Below are 27581 nucleotides of genomic sequence, written 5' to 3'. Positions count from 1 at the left end.
GTTACTCTTGTTTTCTGGCTTAAATTGCTTTCCCTGAATAGCAATTCAAAAAGAATTATTGTCAACGGCAGGATTTAAGCCATGAGTACAGAGAATTAGCATTCCGTGGAGCACAGGATTTTCTGTAACAATTACTGGTGATCACGCCCTGGGCGGTCTGTCACCTGGGATGCAAACACCCAGCGACCGTTTTATAATCAGACCCTCCACAAAGCATCAGCAGCTCAGAGGCATTAAAACAATTTTTTTCCTAATATTATAGATTTATTCAGACTAAAACTTTTTCTTACACCAGATTTAATAAGTTATATTTTTATAGGAGTTTGCCTATTTTCATCTAAAATTTCAAATTTATTGTCAAACCATCCTCTGATTTTATGATCTGAAGAGACATCACTATTATTTTGCTGTTATTAGTTGTTGGTGGGATTTTTCTTGATTCATTTCATTGATTAGTGAGATAAACATTTTATTGATATTTTCAGAGGATAACTTTATAGCATTTTTGATCCTCTCTACTGTCTGGTTTGTATTCAGTATTTTTCTCTCTCTTTTTTTTTTTTTAATTTTTATCAGAGTCTAGGTTGATTTACTGTGCTAGTTTTGGGTGTACAGCAAAGTGATGCAGTTATACAGATCTTCATTCTTTTTCAGATTCTTTTCCCTTATAGGTTATTACAGAATACTGAGTAGAGTTCCTTGAGCCACACAGTAGGTGCTGGTTAGTCGTTTATTTTATACATAATGGTGTAAATATTCAGTGGCACTTTTCAGATTTCAGGTAAGGATAAAAATTTTCAGTAAAAGTTAAAACAGTAACTTAAAACCAAGTCCACAACTCCAGAAAAACCTCTTCGTGGGATTATAATCAATCCAATGAAAGACACAATAAGATGTGGAAAATGGGCCTGTAAACTCTTTACACGCCGAGAGGAAAATATTAGCAGTGATTAACCTGGGGTGAAGAGATAGCAAATTTCTCTGGCAGATTAAAGAAACTTTGGGAATTATTATAATGCACATTTTATCTCTGTAATTAGGTTTTAGAACTGTGTCAGAAAGTATAAGATTGTCATGGAAAAATCTATTAATAAAAACTAACATGAACACAAGCAGGCACCATCAGCAGCCTCCCCTTCCTGGTGCTGCAAAGCTCTGCAGGTGCAAGCTGCCCCCAATCCACGAGCGCCAGCATCCTGCGGCGCTCCTCTGCCAGCTGGCCACAGAAGGCACAGCCACCCAGCACCACCCCACGACTACAGGCAGCCCTGAGACTGGAGCCCAGGCAGCCGGGCTTCAGAGCACACATGCCTTCCCTCCCATGCTGCCCAAGAAACTCCAAAAAAGCACATCATTCTGACAGATGCTCAGGGCCCGAATGCCCCCTACTCAGTGGCTTCTGCACCACAGCCTCTGTCTGCCTGAGTGGGAGGGGACGGTGGTGACTGCACCCTCTGTCCACAGGGTGGGTCTGGTCCACACTCCGCTGGCGGCCACCGTGGGAAGCACTGCTCAGAGAGTCCAGGAGGGAAGGAGATGTTTGCTCCCCGGGAAGGCACAGTGGCCTTCACACTTCCCTCCAGAAAACCTGGGACGAGCAGACAAAGACCTCTGAAGAAGGGAGACTTTCACTTGCTTCCCTCTCTCTGTTCTCTCCCTTCGAAAGGAATGGCTAGCTCTCTTTTGGTTTTTAAAATCACAGATGTAATGCTTGCCTGTTAGGAAAATCTAGATGCTAAGGGACTTCCCAGGTAGTGCCAGCGTAAAGAATTCACCTGCCAGTGCAGGAGATGCAAGAGAAACAGATTCAATCTCTGAGTTGGGAAGCTCCCCTTGAGGAGGAAATGGCAACCCACTCCAGTATTCTTGCCTGGAGAATCCCATAGACAGAGGAGCCTGGTGGGCAACAGTCCATGGGGTCACATTCAGACACGACTGAGTGACTGAGTACACACAGATGCTAAAGAAAAGGATAAAGATAAAAATTAAAATGAACCTCTTTCTTTCACCCATGGATGTTATCCAATCAGTTTTTGATCTGTTCTTTCAGAGGAAAACAAAAATCCACACACAGAGTATGCACAGATGCAATGTCTGAATTATTTAGGGACAGCATCTATGTTATATTTGAATCACATGGGGGTTACAAATGATCCTGATGAAGAACGGAATCACCATCATGATACCCACTGCTGTATTTTAATGCATCTTTTCAAAAATTTCCATGGCAACAAACATTCCCCAACAGCCCTTTCAAAATTCTAGCATACCACATTAAGTAGCCGTGTAACATGATTTCTTTCATTAATACCCTACTGGCGAATGTACAATTTGTTAAGAAACTTAAGTTTTTTATTAGGAAAGAAGGGAGAAATCGGTTTCGAGGACATGGTGTCTGGGAGCCAAAGGGATGCTGGTAAGACCCTCCCTGAGGTGCTGAGGATAGAGCTAGACTGTCAAGCCTAGAGAACCGAGTGGTCCCTGCCCGCCCCCCAGATTCAGCAGTCTCCCCATCTAAGGTCACCCACCCACTTCTACAACTCCACAGTCCAATGTTCTCCGTTCAATCAGCCTTTACTGTGGGGAGCGAGCTCCGCCCGTGGCAAAGGTCATGAGGAAGGAGGCTTGGCATATGCAAAGGCGGGATCAAGCCTCAGGAGTCTACCTGGAAATTCTCGAGCATCTACCCCCAAAACCAGAGTCTACCTACTTTCTGCTTTGTGCTTTCACCTACACCTCAGACTTTATGAGGGGCTGTCCCCCACTACCTCTCTCTGAAAAAAGAGTTAGCTTACAGCTCCAGTTAACAATTCCTGGGTGTGACAGTGTTTCAACCTACAAACTCCTTTGGAAATCCTTTAGCCTGCCTGAATAGGTTTTTCCGGCCACATGTGATTGCTCAGAGCCTTCCAACTGAGAGAGGCACGAGATGTTCTAAACTGTCTAAATACAGATTCCTTTGAGCAGTTAAAAGATTGATTAGAAATTGTATTGGTGAAGGGTTTTTCACTTGTTGGGCCAATGTTTGCTGCTAAGTCTCCATATCCCTTACCTGCTGTGTCCCTGGCAGTGTATTGATTAATATAATTGGTGTAAATAGTAGCTTTAATGTTTGTAACCTGGGACCCTTGAGTTAATTCTTTTTCTTGTTATAGCCCACCACACCTTTGCTCTGTAGGAATGCAACTTTATCTAATGCTTCTGGAGGGTGGCGCTTGACTTATCACCTTTAGAGAAAAGTAAGTTTTCTGAAGAAAGGGTCTTAAAATGTTAACAGGCCTCCGGGCCAGAAGATGATGCAAATCACCTAAGCTTTTGCATATGATAAGTTTGCAGGAAGAAAGCCTGGCTTGCTGCATGACTCTACCCCTTCCCCCATTATCCTCTATGCACAACTTAAGGTATAAAAACTACTTTGGAAAATAAAGTGCGGGCCTTGTTCACTGAAACTTGGTCTCCCCATGTCGCTCTCTCTCTCAAACTCTGGCTGAATCTCCATCTGGAGCGCAGAACTCGCCATGCTTGCTAATTATGCCTGGGCTTCTAAGATCCGACCAGGGAGGCCTCAGTGTCTCCTCTCCTTCGGGAGAACGGAAGGATGCCTGCGGCCTACGTAAGTGGTGCAAACTTCTTGTCTTGAAGTTTTATTGGTCTCCTGCGTAAACCAAGCTACTCAGCCTCTTTTCTCCACTGAATTTTCCTACTGAGCTATCCTCATTCTATTACTCTTTATATCCTTAATTAACGTTTAATTAAGCAGTTGTTTCCTGATCCTCGCCTGTGCCATCTCTCCTTCGAATACCCTGGATCAGCTGGGGCTGGACCCCGGCACTTTACCATCTGAGAGAAATATTTTTCCTTTTTCCCCAATTACCCATATAAGTATTTGAAAATACAAAGTAGAAATAAAAATTCGCCTAAAGTCTATGGACATGAATATGAACAAACTCCGGGAGACAGTGAAGGACAGGGGAGCCTGGCGTACTGCTGTCCTTGGGGTCGAAAAGAGTCGGACACGACTGAGTACCTGAAGAACAGCGACCCATGACAGTGGGTAAGGCAGCATTCTTCTGAATTTTGCACCTTCACCACGCACAGCTGGACACTGTGCATATCATAGGGTGTAAACAATTTTCTGTTCTGAAAAAATGTAAATTTCCCCCCAATTTACATCACAAAATGTTCTTTAAAAAAAAAAATGGTAAGTATCATTTTTCCAGATTCTAAACTACTCTTGGAAACACTTTCAGTCATTTGCAAATTTCGGGTAATATAAATACAATCAAACACCTTTGTGCATAGAACTTGTCCACATTTCTGATCGTTCTCTTAGAATCCCCAGAGTAGAAGGAGCAGGTCAAAAGCTATGTGCTCTTTGTTTTGAGTCTGGATACACTGTCCAGCTCTCATTCCCAGGTTACCCTCCACTGGAAACAGAACAGCTCCCGCCCAGTTCCCAGGTACTGGCAGGTGGAAGGTAACAATTTTGGAACTTTTTCTTGCCAATTCCAGAGGCAGGCAGTGGTTTTCACAAGAAGGTCTTAAATAATGGAGTTGAACATCAGCCCTTTGTCTTTCTCCTTCTGGATTATCCTGTGACAGGCCAGCTGGAGCAGTGCAGGTTTTCCCAGTCCAGCCCTCCATGAAGGAGCCTCACGCCATCACCCAGCTGAGGGTGTAGGGCCAGTGTCCAGACTTGCTGGGTTAGGTGGCAAATCTAGAAGATGGGCTACACGACCCCTGCAGGATGCCTGGGCAGTCCCGGCTCACCAGAAACATCATCAGTCTGCTTCTTAATGCTTCCAGGATAAACCCTTTAAAATAATAAGAAACAAAGCTTGATCCCTTTTGTAGCGAGTACTTTTCCCACCTTGTTTGAAATTTACTCATATTTTTGATTCTCAGAGTTTAACTCAATGCAGCCAAGTTTCCTGAACTTTTCTTTTAGGCTTATTATTTTCAGCTTGAGAACTGCTTTCACTCATTATAAAGAAAAATAAATAACATCCTTTATGTGTTGTCCTGGTTTCTTCTCCAACCAGAAGCATTCCCTTTCATTTCTCTGCCATTTATATGGCAGGGCACGAAAAGATGAGGCCATAAACTGACTAGTCCATACAGGCCCATTTATCACCCAATCTTCACTCTCATCACACGTTACAACCTACACAGACAAGGGTTCGGCATCCTCTCAGAGACACAGAGCTGCCTCTTCCTGGGTGAGCACCCAGGTTTCCACGCTCACAGCTGCCTGGCATGTTCATTATCAGCATCTTTCCCCTTTTGCTGCTTTGATGTGAACTCCTCAGCTGTTTTCTTCTAAGTAAGTAGTATCAACAATAAAAAAACTAAAAACAGAACTACCATATGACCTAGCAATCCCACTCCTGGGCACAGACCCAGAGAAAACCATAATTCCAAAAGACACATACACCCCAATATTCACTGCAGCACTATTTACAACAGCCAAGACACAGAAGCAACCTAGATGCAAGGGAGGCCTGGCATGCTGCAATTCATGGAGTCGCAAAGAGTCGGACACGACTGAGCGACTGAACTTGTCCTGACTGAACACAGTCATCGGCAGATGACTGGATAAAGAAGACGTGATGCAGATATACAATGGAATATTACTCAGCCATAAAAAGCAATGCAACTTTGCCCTTTGCAGAGATGTAGATGGATCTAGAGGCTGTCATACAGAGTGAAATAAGTCAGAAAGAGATAAGCAAATATTGTATATTAACATACATATGTGGACACGTAGAAAAATGGTACAAATGTACCTATTTGCAAAGCTGAAATAGAGACACAGACATAGACAATAAAAATATGGCCATCAAAAGAGGAAAGGTCGGGGTGGTGGGATGAACGGGGAGACTGGGATCGACAAATACGCTCTTCATGTATAAAACAGATAACTGGTGAGAACAGATGGCATAGCGCAGGGAACTCTATTCAGTGCTTGTGGCGAGCTAGGTGGGAAGGAAACCCAGAAAACGAGCAGGGTATGTATTCATGTAGCTGACTCATTTTGTTGTACAGCAGGAACACAACGCTGTAAAGCAACTATGCCCCAATAAAAATTTTCTAAAACAATAAATAAATAAAAATGAAGTTAAAAAAAGTGTCACAGGAAAGAACAAATTTGACCTCATATTAGACCTATGTCTTTTACTTTTGTATTCTACTGCTTTTGCCTCCAGTTAAGAACGTTGCTTATAATCTGAAATACACAGGATAGCCCATTCTCAAGGCTCAGACTTAAGGGAATAACACTCTTCCATTAATATAGAGAGAAAAAAATTGCAGGAGAATAACACTTGTCTTGCTGGAGGTTTACAGGAACATCGTGACCTGACCTACGTGGACAGCTGCAAGAACAAAGTAGTCTGACACCAAAAACTCTGCAACAGCCAACCACCCCTCTCCCTCATCTGGCCTTTAAAAACGTTTTGCTGAAACCCTTCGGGGAGTTCAGGGTTTTTGAGAGGCGTGAGCCACTCATCTTGCATGAGTTCAGTTCAGTTCAGTCGCTCAGTCGTGTCTGACTCTTTGCGACTCCATGAATTGCAGCATGCCAGGCCTCCCTTGCATAGTCCTGCAATAAACCTTTCGCTGCTCCAAAAATTCTGATGTTTCAATATTGTTAGGCCTCCCTGTGCATCTAGCAGACAAACTTGCATTTGGTAACAAAAGTTTACTTAAACTATTAAAACTTCTTGTCCAGAATATTTCCTTACATTTAAGTAATGGTTACCCATTACTAATATGAAGGTTGGGGGTGGGCCATCTGATTAAAATCAGACCACATAAGCATAGAGCATAAATCAGGAAGTTGAGCCCCAGCCCCCACTCCAGGCATCCCGGGGGCTGGTGTGACCGCTGAGTACATAAGCACCGGGGGTTTCCGGTGGACACGCCAGTCTGAGACCCAGTCCAGCCAGGCGCTGACACGCTGCCCTCCTGAAAACACCCCTTTCCACTGACGAGCACACCAGACCCCACCGAGACCTTGCTCCTAAGACAAGTCACCTTCCAACCCAAGTTAAAGGCAAACTTGTCTAAATAGTGTGATCAGATTTAGCTACTAAAATTACAGGATGTTCAGTGAAACCTGAATGTCAGACAAACAACTAGTAGTTTTTTTGGTTTAAGTATGTCACAAATGTTACATTGGGCTTATTAAAAAAAAAAAAAAAGTTTGTGGTTTATCTGAATTTAACTGGGCATGCTATACGTTATCTGGCAACTTTATACCTAAAGTAACATTGGAAATCTGGCAGGTTTGCATGACAAATTACAGCAGTAAGAACAGAATCTTGACAAATGCCTTGTTTGTTCATATATAAAACTGCCATATCCAGAGAGCAGAAGTCAACATAGAGATGCTTCAGGCAAGCATTCCGTTATCTTGCAAAGCCAATAAAAATGTAATAGTATGGAAAATGATGGTGTTTATAAACTAAAGGCAGAGCATGAAGGCAGCCAGGAGAAGCGCGTCACGGCTGTAAAGAACAGAAACTCCCCACATGGCTGGAAGGCCAGGTACAGAAGAGACACAGAGACATACTGATGGAGGCTAGGGTGAGCGCAAAGGCTTCTCGCTGGCTGGCCTGGTCTCTTCCAAGGCTGGTTGAGCCATCCCGGGTTGGTCAGGGATGTCTCCCTTATGAGTCAGGAGGGCAAGACAGCCGGGCCATGGCCGGAGGCCAGCAGGACAGAGCCTCCTCATCTGCAGAAGGCCCGGGGGACGCAGAGGAAGGCACAGATCCTTCCCTGCAGGACATAGCCTCCTCATCTGCAGAAGGCCTCGGGGACACAGAGGAAGGTGCGGACCCTTCTCTGCAGGACACAGCCTCCTCATCTGCAGAAGGCCTGGGGGGCACAGAGGAAGGCGCAGATCCTTCCCTGCAGGACACAGCCTCCTCATCTGCAGAAGGCCTGGGGGATGCAAAGGAAGTGCAGAGGGATTGGGGGCAGGTGAAGAAGGGGACGACAGAGGACGAGATGGCTGGATGGTATCACCAACTCGATGCGCATGAGTTTGGGTGAACTCCAAGAGTTGGTGATGGACAGGGAGGCCTGGCATGCTGCAATTCATGGGGTTGCACAGTCAGATACAACTGAGCGACTGAACTGAACTGAACTGAATACTCCAAATATCTAAAGAACTTATGCAGCTCAGTAGCAAAAAGAAAACAAAAAACAAAAAAACACCCCATTAAAAAAAAAACGAGAAGAGAGGAGAATGGCGGCCAAAAGTTTCTACAGTAACAGCCTCCAAACCTGTCACTGTGTCTCATCAGGTGTGTGTGACTTCCTGCTTTCTGGATGGACACTAAGGCTGTGAATATGTGAAAAAGATTTCACAATTCCTGACACAATTTTATGTCCAACACATCCGGGAATTCAAGAGAAAGAAACTCTTGCTAATGGAGGTCATTAGCAGCTGCTGAAGGAGGAACTGACCCATGTCAAAAAGAGATCTGCCCTGAGCCTTTGAGCACTGACTCCAAGACCCTACACTACCAGAGAACTAACCCTAGGGAGTATCAACTAGTGAGAACTCACACAAAGGAAATCACTGGAATACAAGACCCGGCATCACCCAACCACCAGTAGCACCCTGTGTAGGATGCCTCCTCTAAATGACAAACAAAACAAAAATATAAAACCAATTATCAGCAAAGAGGATTACCACCTCACTCAGCCCTGCCCATCAGCAGGGGTTGGGAGGGAGGAACTCAGCACAAATTTCACCCTATATGAAATTTACACAAACCACTGGACTGGACCAACCTTAGGAGGGCAGAAACCAAAAGGAAGAAAGAATTCAACCTTGAAGCCTGGGAAAAGGAGATTGCAAAGACAATAAGTTAAAAAAAATAATAATGAGAAGGCAGAGAAATACTACACAAATGAAGGAACAAACTAGAAACACAGAAGTCCAAATAAATGAAGAGGAAATAGGCAAACTACCTGAAAAAGAATTCAGAATAATGATAGCAAAGATGATCAAAAACCTTGAAAACAAACTGGAGAAAATGCAAGAATCAGTTAACAAAAACCTAAAAGAATTAAAGAATAAACATACAGAGACAAAAACACAATTACTGAAATTAAAAACACTCTAGAAGGAAACAATAACAGAATATCTGAAACAGCAGAACAAATTAGTGAGCTGGAAGATAAAATGGTGGAAATAACTTCTGAAGAGCAGAATAAAGTAAAAGAGTGAAAAGAACTGAGGATAGTCTCAGAGACCTCAGGGACAATATCAAACACTCCAACATTTGCATGATAGGAGTCCCAGAAAAAGAGAAAAAGAAAGAGTATGAGAAAATCTTTGAAGAGATTATAGCTGAAAATATCCCCAACATGGAAAGGAAAATAGTCAGTCAAGTCCAGAGGTGCAAAGAGTCCCGTACAGGAGAAACCAAAGGAGAAACACACCAAGACACATACTAATCAAACTAACAAAGATTAAACACAAAGAAAGAATATTAAAAGCAGCAAGAGAGAAGCAGCAAGTAACATACAAGGGAAACCCCATGTTTAAAAGCTGATCTTTCAGCAGAAACTCTGCAGGCCAGAAGGGAATGGCAGGATATACTTGAAGTACTGAAAGGGAAAAATCTACAACCAAGATTCTGTACCTGGCAAGGTTCTTATTCAAACTTGATGGAGAAATAAAAAGCTTTTCAGACAAGCAAAAGTTAAGAGAATTCAGTACCACCAAGCTAGCTTTACAACAAATGTAAAAGGGACTTATATGGTCAAGAAATACAATAGAAGAAAAAGATCTATAAAATGAACCCCAAACAATTAAGAAAATGGCAATAGGAACATATATATAAATAATTACTTTAAAAGTAAATGGATTAAATGCTCCAACCAAAACACACAGACTGGCTGAATGGAAACAAAAACAAGACCCATATATATGCTGTCTACAAGAAACCCACTTCAGACCATAAGACACATATAGACTGAAAGTGAGAGGATGGAAAAATATATTCCATGCAAATGGGAAGTAAAAGAAAGCTGGAGTAGCAATCCTCATATCAGACAAAATAGATCTTAAAGAATATTACAAGAAATAAGGAAGCACACTACATAATGATCAAGGGATCAATCCAAGAGGAAGACATAACAATTGTAAATATCTATGCACCCAACATGGGGGCACCTCAATACATAAGACAAACACTAACAGACATAAAAGGAGAAATAGAGAGTAACATAATAATAGTAGGAGACTTTTAACACCCCACTCACACCAATGGACAGGTCATCAAAACAGAAAATTAATAAAGAAACATAAGTCTTAAATGATACATAAGATGAGATGGCGCTCATTGATATCTTCAGGACATGCCATCCAAATACAGAAGAATACACCTTCTTCTCAATTGCACATGGAACATTCTCCAGGATAGACCACATCTTGGGTCACAAATCATCCTCAGTAAATTTAATAAAACTGAAATCGTATCAAGCATCTTCTCCAACCACAATGCTATGAGACTAGATATCAATTATAAGAAAAACACTGTAAAAAACACAAACACAAGGAGATTAAACAACACATTTCTAAATAACCAACAGGATACTGGAGAAATCAAAATGGAAATCAAAAAGTGTCTAGAAACAAATGACAATGAAAACACAACTCAACACCTATGGGATGCAGCAAAAGCAGTTATAAGAGGGAAATTTATAGCAAAATAATCCTACCTCAAAAAACAAGAAAAATATCAAATAGACAACCTAATTTTACACTTAAAACAAATGGAAAAAGAAGAACACCCCAAAATTAGTAGAAGGAAAGAAATCATAAAGATCCAAGCAGAAATAAATGAAAAAGAAATGAAAGAAACGATAGTGAAGATTAATAAAAACTAAAAGCTGGTTCTTTAAGAAGATAAAAAAAACTGAACAAACCTTAAGCAAACTTGTCAAGGAAAAAAGAGAGAAGAATCAAATCAACAAAGAAAAGGAAAAGGAGAGGTTACCACAGACAATGCAGAAATACAAAGGATTATAAGAGACTATTATGAACAACTATATGGTAATAAAATGGATAACCTGGAAGAAATGGAGAGATTCTTAGAAAAGTTCAATCTTCCAAGACTGAACAAGGAAGAAACAGAAATTATGAACAACCCAAATACAAGCACTGAAACTGAAGCTGTGATCAAAAGTCTCCCAAAAACAAAAGCCGAGAGCCAGAGGGCTTCACAGGAGAATCCTATCAAGCACTGAGAGAGGAGCTAATGCCTGTCCTTCTAAAACTCTCAAAAAATTTCAGAGGAAGGAACACTTCCAAACTCAGTCTATGAGGCCACCATCACCCTGACACCAAAACCAGACAAAGACAACATAAAAAAAGAAAACTACAGGCAAATATAACTGATTAACATAATGCAAAAATCCTCAACAAAATTTTAGCAAACAGAATTCAGCAACACATCAAAAAGCTCATACACCATGATCAAGTTGGGTTTATTCCAGGGATGCAAGGATTCTTCACTATATTAAGATCAGTCAATGTGATACACCATATTAACAAATTGAAATATAAAAACCATATGATCATCTCAATAGATGAAGAAAAAAGCCTTTGACAAAATTTAGCATTCATTTATGATTAAAACTCTTCCAAATATGGGCATAGAAAGAACCTACCTCAACATAGTAAAGGCCATATATGATAAGCCTACAGCAAACATTATTCTCAATGGTGAGAAACTGAAAGCATTCCCCCTAAGGTCAGGAACAAGACAAGGGTGTCCACCTTCCCCACTGTTATTCAACATAGTTTGGAAGTCCAAGCTACAGCAATCAGAGAAGAAAAAGAAATAAAAGATCAGAAAAGAAGTAAAGCTCTCACTGTTTGCAGATGACATGATACTGTACATAGAAAACCCTAAACATAGTATCAGAAAATTTCTAGAGCTAATCAGTGAATTTAGCAAAGTTGCAGGATACAAAATCAATACACAGAAATCACTTGCATTTTTATATACTAACAATGAAAAATCCTAAAGAGAAATCATGGAATCAATCCCATTCACCATTGCAACAAAAAGAATTAAATATCTAGGAATAAACTTACCTAAGGAGACAAAAGAACTGTACACAAAAAATTATAAGACACTAATGAAAGAAATCAAAGATGACTTAAACCAATGGAGAGATATTCCATGTTCCTGGGTAGGAAGAATCAATATTGTGAAAATGACTATAGTACCAAACACAATCTACAGATTCAACACGATCCCCATCAAATTACCAAAGACATTTTTCACAGAACTAGAACAAAAAAATTTCACAATTCATATGGAAACACAAAAGACCCCATATAGCCAAAGCAGTCTTCAGAAAGAAGAATGGAGCTGGAGGAATCAACCTTCCTGACTTCAGGTTATACTATAAAGCTACAGTCATCAAGACAGTATGGTACTGGCATAAAAACTGAAATATAGACCAATGGAACCAGATAGGAAGCCCAGAAATAAACCCATGCACCTATGGGTATTTTATTTTTGAAAAAGGAGGCAAGAATATACAATGGGGCAAAGACAGCCTCTTCAATAAATGGTGCTGCGAAAACTGGACAGTTACATGCAAAAGAATGAAATGAGAACACTTCTAACACCGTATACAAAGATAAACTCAATATGGATTAAAGACCTAAATATAAGACCAGAAGCTATAAAACTCTTAGAGGAAAACAGAAACACTCAATGACATAAATCAAAGCAAGATCCTCACTGACCCACCTCCTAGAGTAACAGAAATAAAAACAAAAATAAACAAGTGGGACCTGATTAAACTTAGAAGCTTTTGCACAGCAAAGGAACCTCTAAGCAAGGTGAAAAAAAGACGACCCTCAGAATGGGAGAAAATAATAGCAAATGAAACAAGTGACAAAGGATTAACTTCCAAAATACACAAGCACCTCATACAACTCAATGCCAGAAAAACAAACAACCCAATCAAAAAATGGGAAAAAGACCTAAACAGACAATTCTCCAAAGAAGACATACAGATGGCTAACAAACACATGAAAAGATGCTCAACACCACTCATTATTAGAGAAATGCAAATCAAAACTACAATGAGATATCACCTCACACTGGTCAGAATGGCCCTCATCAAAGTGTCTACAAACAATAACTGCTGGAGAGGGTGTGGAGAAAGGAGAACACTCTTGCACTGTTGGTGGGAATGTAAACTGACACAGCCACTCTGGAAGACAGTATGGAGATTCCTTAAAACACTAGGAATAAAACCACCATATGACCCAGCAATCCCACTCCTAGGCATATACCCTGAGGAAACCAAAATTCAAAGAGACACATGTAACCCATTGCTCATTGCAGCACTATTTACAATGGCTAGAACATGGAAGCAACCTAGATGTCCATCGACAGGTGAATGGATAAAGAAGCTGTGGTAGATATACACAATGGAATATGACTCAGCCATAAAAAGGAACACCTTTGAGTCAGTTCTAATGAAGTGGATGAATCTAGAACCTATTATACAGAGTGAAGTAAGTCAGAAAGAGAAAGATAAATATCATATTCTAACACATATATATGGAATCTGGAAAAATGGTACTGAAGAATTTATTTTCAGGGCAGCAATGGAGAAACAGACATAGAGAATAGACATATGGACATGGGGAGACGGGAGGAGAGGGTGAGATGTTTAGAAAGAGTAACACGGAAACTTATATTACCATATGTAAAATAGATAGCCAATGGGAATTTGCTGTATGGCTCAGGAAACTCAAACAGTGGCTCTGTATCAACCTAGAGGGGTGGGATGGGGCGGGAGATGGGAGGGAGGTTCAAAAGGGAGAGGATATAGGTATACCCTATGGCTGATTCATGTTGAGGTTTGACAGAAAACAAAATGCTGTAAAGCAATTATCCTTCAATAAAAATTAAATTTTTTAAGAAATGAGAAGAAAATCTGAATAGATATTTTCCCAAAGTAGATATACATATGGCCAACACATACATGTAAAGACACTCAACACCACGAATTATCAGGGAAATGCAAATCAAAACAATGAGATATCACCTCATACCTGTCAGAGTGACTTTTATCAAAAAGACAGGAAATAACAAGAGTTAGAGAGGATGAGGAGAGAAGAAACCCTTTGGCATTGTGTACTGACTAAAATATAAAACAGTGCACGCAGCCACTATGGAAACCAGGTTAGAGGCTCCCCAGAATATGAAAAACAGACTTAAATGTAGTAATCACTAAGCCTCAAGAATAATAATAATAGTGGGAATATTTATCAAGGTTTTGAACGGCTTAACATTTAAAACATGTGCTCCAACGGAAAAAAAGAAAAATCCAGCAATTCTGTTTCCAAGCATCAGAAGAAAGCAAAACACTAATTTGAAATGATCCATGCACGCCGTGTTCACCGCAGCATTACTTACAATAGCCAAGCCATGGAAACAACCTACATGTCCACTGAAGGAGGAATGGATAAAGAAGATGAGTCATAAAAATATAATGGAGTATTATCCACATCTAAAAAAGAATAAAATCTTGCCATTTGTGACAAGGGTGAACCTCAAGAGCATTATGCTCAGTAACAGATCAGACAGAGAAAGATAAACAATATATGACCTTTTAGTCTCTCATATAGGTGGAATCAAAACAAATAAAAGTAAAACCATAAGATACAGAGAACAGATTGGTGGCTGCTACAAACAGTGGATGAGGGCCAGGAGACATAGATGGAGGAGGTCAACAAAAGTGTTAAAAAAAGAAATTCAGCAATGGAAGGGTTCTAGCACGATTTGTGCATTCCTAGAAATCATCAATTTCTAGACGATTCTATGTATTCTCATCTCTGTCCTTTCTTTAATAGGTACTGTCTTACCCCCATTCTTACAGATGAGTACGAAAGGGACGGGACCCCAACAACACAGCTAATTACCTTGTGGGCCACATACAGTCTGATAGAAGAAAGATAGAAGAACGAGCTACATACACAAGCTGTCATTCTGCTAAGCAACCATGCCAAGTCCTAAAACATCAGAGAATTTGATTAAAGAGCAGCACTCCACATTTTGCAGCTTGCCAGCTCTACACAATTAGCCCCTGCCCTCCATGGACACAGGAGCCTGGCAGGCTACAGGCCAAAGGGTTTCAAAGAGTCAGATGCGACCGAGCACAGACAAGCACACTAACGGAAATACACTCATAATCAATCACCTAGGGTCAGTTTGTGCCCCAAATGGCACTCTGACTGTTTATTCCATGCAAGAGCACAGAGAACAAGAGATGTACATCAAACTGACCCTAAAAACAAATCACACATTTGGATATATCTAGGTCCAAGAACTTGTGATAACAGTGTCCACAAAAAGCTGGTCAACAGCCTATCTAAGAAAGACAGAAAAAAATTTAATTCGAGCCAATCTGAGGATTAGAACCTGGGAGACAGTCCTTCAGAAACCTCCAAAGACTGCTCCATCTGTTAGAAGTCAAAGCAAGGTTGTGCAAGTTTGTGAGACAAAGCTTTATACATCAAATGAAGTGCTACTGACAATTTACACAGCCAGATCGCCACGTCATGCGCCACCATGGCCCCTCACAAGATTATGAAAGATTATCTCCTAGGGAGTAGTGACCCTTGATGAGATCAAGAGGGAGTTACCTCCTAAGGAGGTCTGGTTCATGGAGATGCATAACCCACACTAAAGGTGGTGGAGGAGGTCCAAACGAGCAAAGAAGAACTTAAAGCTTCCTTGTCTAGACATAAAATATAAACTTTATTTCATCAAGAAAAGGGAAAGTAGGGACTTCCTTGGTGTTCCAGTGGTTAAGACTCTGCCTTCCAATGCAGGAAGCATGGGTTTGATCCCTGGTCCAGGAACTAAGATCTGTGAGCTGAAAAAAGCCAAAACAGAAGTAACATTGTAACAAATTCAATAAAGACTGTGAACACAGGTACTGTCTCTGACAGGCAAATTCCTAGACCATCTCTGATCAAGATAAGTACAAAAAACCTCTCCAAAATAGGAAGACTTCTTCCTCATATCACTTATTCCACCCCAATCCAGGACAGCGCCCATCTCCTCTCCGGCACCCCAATAAAAAGTCAACTCTTGCACTATTTGAAGGCTCCTACAGTTGGACTGTGAAGAAAGCTGAGCACCGAAGAACTGATGCTTTTGAACTGTGGTGTTGACTCTTGAGAGTCCCTTGGACTGCAAGGAGATCCAACCAGTCCATTCTGAAGGAAATCAGTCCTGGGTGTTCACTGGAAGGACTGATGCTGAAGCTGAAACTCCAATACTTTGGCCACTTCATGCGAAGAGTTGACTCATTGGAAAAGACTCTGATACTGGGAGGGATTAGGGGCAGGAGGAGAAGGGGACGACAGAGGATGAGATGGCTGGATGGCATCACCAACTCGATGGACGTGAGTCTGAGTGAATTCCAGGAGTTGGTGATGGACACCGAGGTCTGGCGTGCTGTGATTCATGGGGTCGCAAAGAGTCGGACATGACTGAGCGACTGAACTGAAATGAACTATATCCAAGCTCTTAATTACAGATAGAAGTTAACATGTAAATAACACCAGGAGAGGTAACATACGAACTAAAACTCAGGGCTGGGTGACTAACAGCAAAGACCAGATTTTGCTTCAGAGAAGGGGCAGCCGTCCCTTGGAAATGGACATGAAGGTCGGCGGTTGGCAAATACCAACAGCCTCCCAACTGTACACTCTTACAAGGGTTCTGTGTCTCGGGATCTAGGGAAAGGTGAGGAGTTCCTGCCAAAACAATCACTGTGGCTCAGGAAGGCGGCCAAAGACCTCAAGTCGGTGAAATGGTAACTAACCAGAAACGTGATGTCACAGACAGCCCGCTGAGTGAAGGACAGCACAGGGCTCCCCGTCACTCACTTCACGTCTGTCCTTGCCTTTCAATGAGGCCGGAGGTTTTCCAAGTTACTAACTTATTGACTGTAAGCACAAGAGGGGGGCTCCTATCATAAACTCTGCCATGGGTGTCCTGGCTGTCCTCTAGGGCCCACAGAGCTCCCCCAATGAAGGTGATGAGCTGGAGGCCACCAGGCTCTCCTGAAAGAGGACCCCCGGCTGGGTTGCTGGTTCTCAGCCATACCAGGCTGTTTGCCTGTGTCAGGCGCCCGGGCACCCAGTCTTCATCCTTCCCCTCCCAGGAGGGACCAGTGAGTCAGAGTCAGGCCACACTCTCCTGATGACCCGGTCACTCAGCCCTTGCCACAGCAGAGCAGGGGTTCACTGTAGACGGAGCACAGCTGCAGACGTGACTTGGCCCCAGACGGCCCCGCCCCCAGCCTCCTGCGGCCGATCCCACCCGGCCCAGGGAGGCATGAAGTCCCATCACGTCCCATTTACAAGACTGCTGTGGGAGGGGATGCTGGGACCGTGACAAGCGTGTGAACAGCAGAGGCAGCATGGGAGGGCCTGCACGCCACCACCCACTCGCTTTGTTCCCTGGGATCCTCCCCTGCTGGAGAAAAGGGAAATGAGTCAGGACCAAACATCCATGAGGACTAACCCCACAGACATCTGTCAGAAGGGTCAGCAAGCAGTACCTGGGGCCGCTTTAGGCTCGAGAGCCGCTGATCTGAGAAGCAAAAGGACGCAGCCCCTCTAATTCACCCAGCCACGTGACAAACAGCAGAGTTTCAAACAGAGGCAACCCGTGTTTTGAGTCTGCCAGCGCCGAGCTTCAGAGAGCATCAGGGACCAAGCCAGGTGTCACCCACGGGCCGAATCCCTTCAGGAGGAAGAGGCAGTCAGGTCGCTCACCCACACAAGGACCTCAGATGGCATGGGCTGGGTAATGCAGCTGGGTGACAAGAGCCCAGCTCTAAAGTCTGGGAGATTGGGTGAAGATCTGGGTGCACAAGCCCGGGGATGGCTCCTTATTCCCTAAGCCCCAGCTTCCAGGTCTAATGTGGGAACCCAGTTCTGAGGTCCCCCTGGTGGGGTGCACAAGGCATAAGATCAGGAGGGCCCAGGTCCTCAAGCAAAGCTCTGCGCATTCTCCCGGGCACTGACTCCGCCCCACGTCTACAGCAAAGCCTGGCCCCAGCACCTGCCCCTCACCACTGGGAGCTGCCGGGATCAGCCAGGCAGGACCCCCCGCCCAGCAGAGCACTGGCCCCCCACTTCCCACCCCTGATCAGCTGGGTGAGCACAGACCTCTTCCTTGAGCTTTCTCAGCAACAATCTCAGAACTTGGAAAAGGTTCTCACCGCCCTGGAGGACCAGGAAAAGGCCCCAGGGCTGAACATGATACAATCCCCAAGGTGGTTCTTCCTTATCTCCATGTCCCTCTGGAGGGCAGAGGGCAGGAGGCTGCGGTGAATGGCAGCCCCTGGCTGAGGGTCTGGCGGCAGAACGAGGGAAGCTGGGTCCCCACGGCGTCCAACCTGCATTCCCACGCTGCATCTGGGTCAGGTGTGATAGCCCCAGAGGGCAGGTGGGGGCTGGGGGGCAAAACAAAGCTTCTGGAAGCACGGAGAAGGGTCCAGCTGACAGGCCAGGTGACGTTCTCCTGAAGCATAGCTTCCATGGAGCTTCGTGCCAAGAAAGGGGCCAGGACAGAAGAGAAGGAGCAGTATAGGTCCCCGGCACAGCACACCCGCTTCTCGGTCCAAAGGCACCTCGCCTCTGCGGGACAGGACCTGGCCCGCCCTGCAGCAGGCAGGGTCACGGGGTCCCAACCTCAGCACCGGCCAGGAGCAGCACAGAGAAAAGTCTCACTGCGGTGCGAGCCAAACGCTTGTAAATCGCGGCTCTGACCAACTCTCTGATCCTGAGCAAATAACTGTACGGGCCATGCCTGGTTCCTCATCGACAATGTGACATCTCTGGACCACATGGCGTCTCTACTCCTTTTCAGCACCAAAGCTGATTCCGTGTATTACATACAAATGTACCAAGCCTGATCTATTCCTAGAACCATGGTTAAAATAAATTATGGAGACTTCTGTGCTTCCAGCCGAGATGGACAACCAGGATCACATACACCCTCTCTTCTGAAATAACCAAAAAATGGAACCAGAAGCAGCCTGCCTGTTTCTTATACTGGACAACAGGCAGCACAGGATAGCAGCTCCAAGGGAGGGGAAACAGATGTGGGGAGCCCGCCCAGGACGCCTGCAGGTGGGCTCCAGTTTCCAGTCACATGTAAGAAAGGGATCGCAGACCATGCCTCGGGGTCCCTCTAAGGAGAATGAATTCAGAGCTCGGGGAGGTGGGCAGAGAGGAGGGGACAGCACGGAGGAGGGTCCTGGAGATGTGCAGAGGGGGTCCGAGAGCAAGCATGGCCAGGAAAGACCCACCAGAAAGAAACAGGCAATGAACATTAGTGTACATGTGCCTGAATTGTGGTTTCCTCAGGGTATAGGCCCAGTAGCAGGATTGCTGGGTCATACGGTAATTTTATTCCTAATTTATAAAGGAACTTCCAAACTGTCTTCCATAGTGGCCGTATCAATTTACATTCCCATCAACAGTGCAACAGGGTTCTCCTTTCTCCACACCCTCTCCAGCATTTGTTTGTAGATTTTTTTGATGATGGTCACCTCATTCTGACCGGTGTGAGTTGATACTTCATTGCAATTTTGATTTGCATTTCTCTAATAACCACCGAGAGGAGTGTGATGCAAGGCAGGGAAGGAGGGGATATACATATAATTATGGCTAATTTGTGTTGCTGTACGGCAGAAACCAACACAACATTGTAAAGCAATTGTTGTTTTTCACTCAGTCCTGTCTGACTCTTTGCAACCCCACGGAATGCAGCAGGCCAGGCTCTTCTGTCATCCACTATGTCTAGGAGTTTGCTCAAACTCACATACATTGAGTCGATGATGCCATCCCACCATCTCATCTTCTGTCGCCCCCTTCTCCTCCTGCCTTCAATCTTTCCCAGCATCAGGGTTTTTTCCAGTGAGTTGGCTCTTCGCATCAGGTGGCTTCAGCATCAGTCCTTCCGATGAATATTCAGTACTGATTTCCTTTAGGATTGACTGGTTTGATCTCCTTGTTGTTCAAGAGAATAAACCAATTATCCTCCATTAAAAAAAAGAAAGAAGCGGGCAGAACAAGTCCCAGAGCTCATACAGGGCAGGGAAAAGTCTGCATTCATGCCAGTCAGGTGGGAAATCTCCTTATACACGAGACACTAAATCACGTCTTCGGAAGAGTCTTGCCTTAACAGTGAGGGCAAATTAAGCCTAGACCTAAAGTGATTCTAGGGCCAGCTGCTGCTGCTGCTGCTGCTGCTGCTAAGTCGCTTCAGTCGTGTCCGACTCTGTGTGACCCCATAGACAGCAGCCCACCAGGCTCCCCTGTCCCTGGGATTCTGAACCAGGCAAGAACACTGGAGTGGGTTGCCATTTCCTCCTCCAATGCATGGAAGTGAAAAGTGAAAGTGAAGTCGCTCAGTCATGTCCGACTCCTAGCGACCCCATGGACTGCAGCCTACCAGGCTTCTCTGTCCATGGGATTTTCCAGGCAAGAGTACTGGAGTGGGTTGCCATTGCCTTCTCCACTAGGGCTAGCTGCTGCTGCTGCTGCTAAGTCGCTTCAGTCGTGTCCAACTCTGTGCGACCCCATAGACCGCAGCCCACCAGGCTCCCCATCCCTGGGATTCTCCAGGCAAGAACACTGGAGTGGGTTGCCATTTCCTTCTTCAATGCATAGAAGTGAAAAGTGAAAGTGAAGTTGCTCAGTCGTGTCCGACTCTTAGCGACCCCAAGGACTGCAGCCCACCAGGCTCCTCCGTCCATGGGATTTTCAAGGCAAGAGTACTGGAGTGGGGTGCCATTGCAGTAAAAGCACGGTTCAAAAGGATCAAACTGTTTCCAAGAAGCCTAACTGTTCCTGCAACAAATCCCCCAAATATTTAAAGGAATGCTGCTGCTGCTAAGTCACTTCAGTCGTGTCCAACTCTGCGACCCCCAAGGACTGTAGCCCGCCAGGCTCCTCTGTCCATGGGATTCTCCAGGTAAGAACACTGGAGTGGGTTGCCATGCCCTCCTCCAGGAGATCTTCCCGACATAGGGACTGAAACCATGTCTGTTATGTCTAGAGCCACCTGGGAAGCCCCATTTAAAGGAATACCCCTAGAAAGAAAAAAAAGTCAGCACTCAAGCATGTAAAATCCACGATGCCTGGCATCCAATCAAAAGGGGCCAGGTATGAAAAGAAAATCAGATCTACCATGATAAGAGGAATCAACCAAGAGAAACAGACCTAGAAGTGTCAGAGACGACAGCATGAGAAGACGGGTGTACTAAAACAGTTGGGGTGAAACACAGTCCACGTGTTTAGGAAGGGAAAGGAAAGCGTGACCTGGTAAGAAAAAGAATGAAAGACTGAAAGACACACAAAGCCCAAATCTGACCTCTGGAGATGAGAAATCCACTGATGGGGGCAACTGCAGACAAGATGCTGGACCCCTTCCCCACAATGTCCGGCCTTCGAGCACACACCAGGAAGCTCTCTCCCACAGAGGGCTGGAGTGATCTGGGGTAGTGGAGGCCCCATGAAGACAAAGCAATGGAAACGCTCAAAAATAAAGCACAGAGGAGATACGAGGAAGGCTGTGATCATACCCCTCCCTCGGATGATGCCCAAGGTGGGGAGAAGGAGAAGGACGCAGCTTTGGGACAGGGAGAGCGGAGGGTGGACCGACACCCCACACGCTCCAGCTGTCGGGTCTGAGCTGTTGCGTCCCCAGACATCCCCGAGCTGCGATGCCATCTGGACAGTGAAGCTCATTTCAGAGGGTGTGCTGGGAAGACCCTGTGAGATGAGGCACAGAACAAATGCCAACTCCTTTCTCAACCCCCAGGGAGGTGGCGACCTACTGTATCCCAGCCTCATGTGCATGGGCGTGGGATGCATGGAGGGGCCCACAGCTCTCTCAGAGCACCGCCACACTCAGAGCCGCACATGCCCAAAGTCACCCCGGAAAGGCAGCTGTACATGATGAACCCCCAGGAGCAGTGGGGCTGCTCCAGCCTTGAATGACTGCAAGGACATCAGCCAGCCAGACTGTGACTCCCAGTCCTGTCACCAAGGGAGTCATACCCGTGAGAGAAGACAGACGTGTGTGTGTGTGTGTGTGTGTGTGTGTATTAATGGCACCACATGTGGACACACAGCATCACAAATTTAAAATGCACCTGGGTAGAGAGAACCTATAGACCCTGAAAGAGCCCTTCTTTACCCAACACCAAGGCTATAAAGTACTGTTCACCCCAACCCTCCCCTCAAGTCCCAAGTCCCGTTCCCCGTCAGCAGGTCTGCAGGGCTGGGCCTCTGGCGTCAGCAAACCTCACCCCAGCATCTGATGAAGCCGTGTTTCTACACCACTGCCTGAGGTCTCCTCCTCTATAACCAAGTCCTGGGCTAACAGATGCCGCGGCGACAGCTCCTGGCAGGACCCAAAAGCAGCAGGCACAGGCCATGACCATGCACCACACAAGCTGACTGCAAATGGCCAGGACGACCCTGCGGGGAGCAGAGCCACCCAGCCCAGAGCACCCAGTGCACCCTCCCACCCTCACCCCGCCAGGGGCATCCGGGGTCTCCAGGGAGCCTAGCAGGCCCAGTGCCAGGCCACCAGGCAGCACGGGGCTTCCCCAACCAGAGCCAGGGCCACGTGCAAAGAAAGGATGTGACGGAGGGGAGGACGCAGGAGGGGCACAGGCCTTCTGGAGGGAGGGGGCAAGGGGGACGGCGCTGATACAGGACAGGGGAGCAGAGGCCAGTTTGGGGAACAGGAAGATGAATCAGATTTGAAACATCTTTATTTTGAAATGCTGGCCCCAGACATGCTTCAGTGAAGGCCACTCGGCAGTCCATCAGCCCGGTGCCTAAGCCAGACACAAGGGGGCCTCAGACACTTTCTAATCCACGCTGGAAATGACCCCAAGCCTGGCAACCCAGCCCCCGAATTCAGCGTCCACCCAGGCTGTCCCTGTGGCCACACAGCACCCCAAGGCCAGGCCACACCACGTCCTGCCCTGAACCAGGACTGGAGGGGAAGCTGAGATGTGAGCACCGCACACGTGTCACACACCAGGAGGGAGAAAGAGGATGAGCCCAGAGGCCCCATCCTCACTCTGCGCCCCTGGTTCATTTGTGAGAACTTGCTCCTTAAGAAGCAGGTTTTATAAACACATCAACACCCAGTTCACTGGAACCCAAAACATATCACACCCACTCTGAGGATCAGCCCTGGAAACCGCCCTTCACAGCTCACAGGTACGAGAAAGCTTGCTGAACCAAAGAGAAGAAGCCTGTGATGAGTGACTGATGTCTTTAAGTTCATGGGGATGACAGAATCCTCTCCTGGGTGACACAGTGATCAGGGCAGCAGTCACAGTGCTTCAGAGATGAGGGCGCCTGACTGCCTGGTCACCTGAGGTCAGAGAAACACAGTCCATCTTCAATGAGACTCAACCAATCCACAAATACTCCTCAAGCTTCTACTATAAGGCCAGCATGTTAGCACCTAAAGCAAAGATCCTGTCCTCCGAGGACAGGAGAAAATAAACTATTATCTGGAGAAAATAAATAGTAAGCAATACTGAAGAGGGTGGTGCCATGGAATAATAAAAGATAAACTGAGAGCAGGTTAAGTCGGGGACTGTGTGTGTGTGTTAGTCGCTCAGTCGTGTCCGACTCTTCGCAACCCAATGGACTGTAGCCAACCGGCCTCCTCTGTCCATGGGATTCTCCAGGCAAGAATACTGCAGTGGTTAGAGGTTTCCTTCTCCAGGGGATCTTCCCGACACAGGGATCAAACCCAGGTCTCCTGCATTGCAGACAGATTCTTTACCGTCTAAGCCACCAGAGAAGTCCCTAAGAAGGGGAGGAAGCTGCAATTTAAATAAAACTGGATGGAAAACGTCACTTTCTAGAAAGGGGCCCTGAACAAAGACTGCAGGGCAGAAGGCACAGGTTTCAAGGGTGACAAGGACCAAGGACCAGGTCCAGGTGACAGCCTGGGCGAAGTGTATTCAGTATCTTTATCCTGATGGTGATCAACCTTAACACCTGCAAGGAAGGCTGGTTTCCCTGTGAGATAAACTTCAGATGCAGCTTCTGACATTTCTATGCTATTTTACAAGTTTCTACCAAAATCAATGTTGTCTTTTTGCTATGAGCTTATGGCGCACCACTCCAGTACTCTTGCCTGGAAAATCCCATGGATGGAGGAGCCTGGTGGGCTGCAGTCCATGGGGTCGCTAAGAGTCAGACATGACTGAGCGACCTCCCTTTCACTTTTCACTTTCATACATTGGAGAAGGAAATGGCAACCCACTCCAGTGTTCTTGCCTGGAGAATCCCAGGGACGGGGGGGCCTGGTGGGCTGCAGTCTGTGGGGTCGCACCGAGTCGGACACGACTGAAGCGACTTAGCAGCAGCAGCAGTATGCTCCTTTTACAGTTTTTTAATTTTTCTTTTAATTTATTTTTTAAGCCCAGTCTCTTTCTCCTAAGCAGGCCCCAGCGCACTGAAAGCAACTGGTGGAGACAGTCTGCTCCCTTCCGGCCCCAGTGGCGGGGGCACGGAAACCTTCATAGAACTTCCCTCTGTGTAGGCAAGCCAAGGAGAACTCCCCAAAAGCTGAAAGTCAGAAAAAAAAAATACGAGATTCCCTATCACCTTTCCAGAAAAACTAAAGCAAAGTGACGGAAAATTCAGTAAGATCTTTCCTTAAACATCAATTACAGGAAAATCTCATAGATGTTGGTAATGCTAATCTTAATTAGAGTAACCTCAAACACTTTCCATTTCTCCCTGGTTAATAATACGATAATAATAATAATAATTTTTAAGAGGCCAGTTGCCACGTTCCTAGAGTCTCCTTCACAGCATGCAAAGTACTTAGCATACACTGGGGAAAGTGACAAAGTGAGTGTTCAGTGTCTATGAAGATCGTTGCTGGTGAAAGGTTGTTGTTGAATCACGCGAATACACCTGGATTCTTCGCCTCTGGAGGAGAAGAATTCAATCCGGGGCCAAAGACGAGGCTTGGCTGCTCAGAGCTTTTGTGTAATAAAGTTTTATTAAAGTATAAAGGAGATAGAGAAAGCTTCTGATATAGACATCAGAAGGGGGCAGAAAGAGTACCCCCTGCTAGTCTTCAGCTGGATGTTATGTAGTCACTAGCAGTCTGTTAAAGAAAGGAATGTTTTAAAACTCAGAATGGCACCAGGCCCCTCACTCATAAGATGCATTTTGGGATAATCTTGGTACCAAATGGTTCATCCCAGGTCATAAAACGATTGACTTGAATCTTGTAGACGGGCAGGTTACCACACAAAGAGTTTTGTTTACATAGATTAGGGGAACAATGTCTGAGTATAACATACTGGTTTGTCAAGTAGGTTCTGAGCCATTAGGCGGAACCTACTTGAAGACAGAGTTTGGGGTAAATGCATAGTACATTAACATAGCTTAAGACAAACATTTCCATAAGAAAAAGGCCTTGGTTATCTCTAGGTTCGAGAATAGTTAACTTCAGGTGAAACCAGGTGTCATGGCAACACAGTATTTTAAGAGAAACCTCCTTTTAAATATGTATAGAGAAGGAAAAAAATATCTCTAGTTTGTTTCCTCCTGCTGCTTAAGAGAGATAAAAATGTCTGACACTTGCAGCCTATTTCCTCTGTCTGGAGACCCCTGGCCTTCCTGCCTGTTATGCTCTCACTGGGTTAATAACTGGTGGCGGTGGGAGCAGGGGAGGCAAGGCCCAGGGAGCAGAGGACACATTTCCAAAGAGGAAGAAATAACCAGGAACAAGACAAGGACCCATGCAAGCCACTATGAGGCTCACTACAAGACAAATATCCCACAGGATATAAGAATATAATTTAAACTAGCTACCACTTTGGCTTCCCAGGTGGCACAGCGGTAAAAAACTTGCCTGCCAATGCAGGAAGAACAGAGATATGGGTTCAGTTCTTGGGTTGGGAAGATCCCCTGGAGGAGGAAATGGCAATCTGCTCCAATATTCTTGCCTGGGAAATCCCATGGACAGGGCAGGCTGGCAGGGCTCCACTTTAAAGACCAAACACTTAAACAGGAAATTGTGTTAAAATTACTCCATATGCTTTAATAAAAATAATTTTAAGGTTCCTCCTGCTCCCCAAAGCCACCATTTTTATTTTATTTTATTTTTTAACTTTACAATATTGTATTGGTTTTGCCATATATCAACATGAATCCACCACAGGTATACACGTGTTCCCCATCCTGAACCCTCCTCCCTCCTCCAAAAAGCAGTTGCAACTTTCAAAATTTCCATCCATCAAAGCACTGTCTGCATGCTCACAACCTACCCATGTCCTCTGGCTGCTGGTCTGAGGCACCTGTAAAAGTAACCAACTTATTCGGGCTTCGCAGCCAAACAAACAGAAGTTCTTCAGCGCCCAGAACCCAGCCAGGAAAAGTGCCACATCACCCCATCACCTCTAAGACTGGACAGAGAGATGCATCCCGCTTCATCTTGAAGAATAACCAGTAGTTAACAGGACCACTGTGTGCACACCAGGCCATGATCAGATATTATAACACCGTGTCAGGACCCCACCCACGGTCCCATCTTCAGACTTGTCAGAGCCACAGAAATTGCCTGCAGCCTCGGTGCCCCACAAGCCACCTTTCACCAGACGGCAGGAGGCAGGCAGCCCCGGGGAGGACACCCCTGGGCAGGCACAAGGACCACGGTCTCCCTGCAGCGGCCGGAGCCTGCTTTCCAACTGGAAACCAACCGCGTGGGCAAGCCTGGAGCCAGCCACCCCGGCCTCCAACAAGCCACCCTGCTCGGGTGAAAACAGGCCTGAGGTTCCACACGGACCTGGGCACTGGTGAGACCAACGCAGGGCTGGACGTGGCGGTCACAGGGGCAGAATGCGACAGTGTGGACCAAGGCAGAGCAGCAGGTGGTGCTTGGGTCTGTGACGGACAAACCGTGACCCCGTCCACCTCGCTGGGGAGGTCTAGTCCCCTTTCCTGCAGAGATGGCGCGTTAACCTGAGACTAGAGAGACGTGTGAGGAAGAAGGTGTGCTCGCCGGGGGCCAGGTCCAACCATGGGGACACATGAAGAAGTGGGGTGCCCTGACAGCCAGTGGGTAGCAGGTGGCGGGAAGGTGACCAAGGCCAGGAGCAGACAAGCCAGGTGGGGCAGTGGCGGCCACACCAAGCAGGACTGCCCAGGCCCCACGGGATGACGCGGATGATGCTCACAGTCCAGCTGATACCAGAAAGGGTGAGTGCTGGTGAGCAGGCTCTGTCCTGTGACAGCAGCAACCACGTGTCGGGGGGCAGGTGGGCGAGGGGCTGACATCAGAAACCAGGCCACCCCAACACTGAGCAGCCTGCGAGGAGCCCAGGGCCCGAGCCCTCTCCCTGCCACCTTATCATCCTGCTGGCCCCAAGTCCCCAGCCCGGCAGCCTTTCTGTTGGACTATGAAATCTCATTTGACAGAGTATTAATTAAGTTCAGC

General features: G+C 45.6%; 1 protein-coding gene across 4 annotated transcripts in view; it reads right to left on the bottom strand.

The window, feature by feature from the left end:
* Positions 1 to 27581, bottom strand: part of GRB10 (growth factor receptor bound protein 10) — a 181203-nt gene that overhangs the window by 109326 nt on the left and 44296 nt on the right. The window lies entirely within an intron of this gene.

This window comes from Bubalus kerabau, chromosome 8 (assembly GCF_029407905.1).
Source record: "Bubalus kerabau isolate K-KA32 ecotype Philippines breed swamp buffalo chromosome 8, PCC_UOA_SB_1v2, whole genome shotgun sequence".
Classification (NCBI taxonomy): domain Eukaryota; kingdom Metazoa; phylum Chordata; class Mammalia; order Artiodactyla; family Bovidae; genus Bubalus; species Bubalus kerabau.
This window is presented reverse-complemented; position numbering and strand designations above follow the sequence as displayed.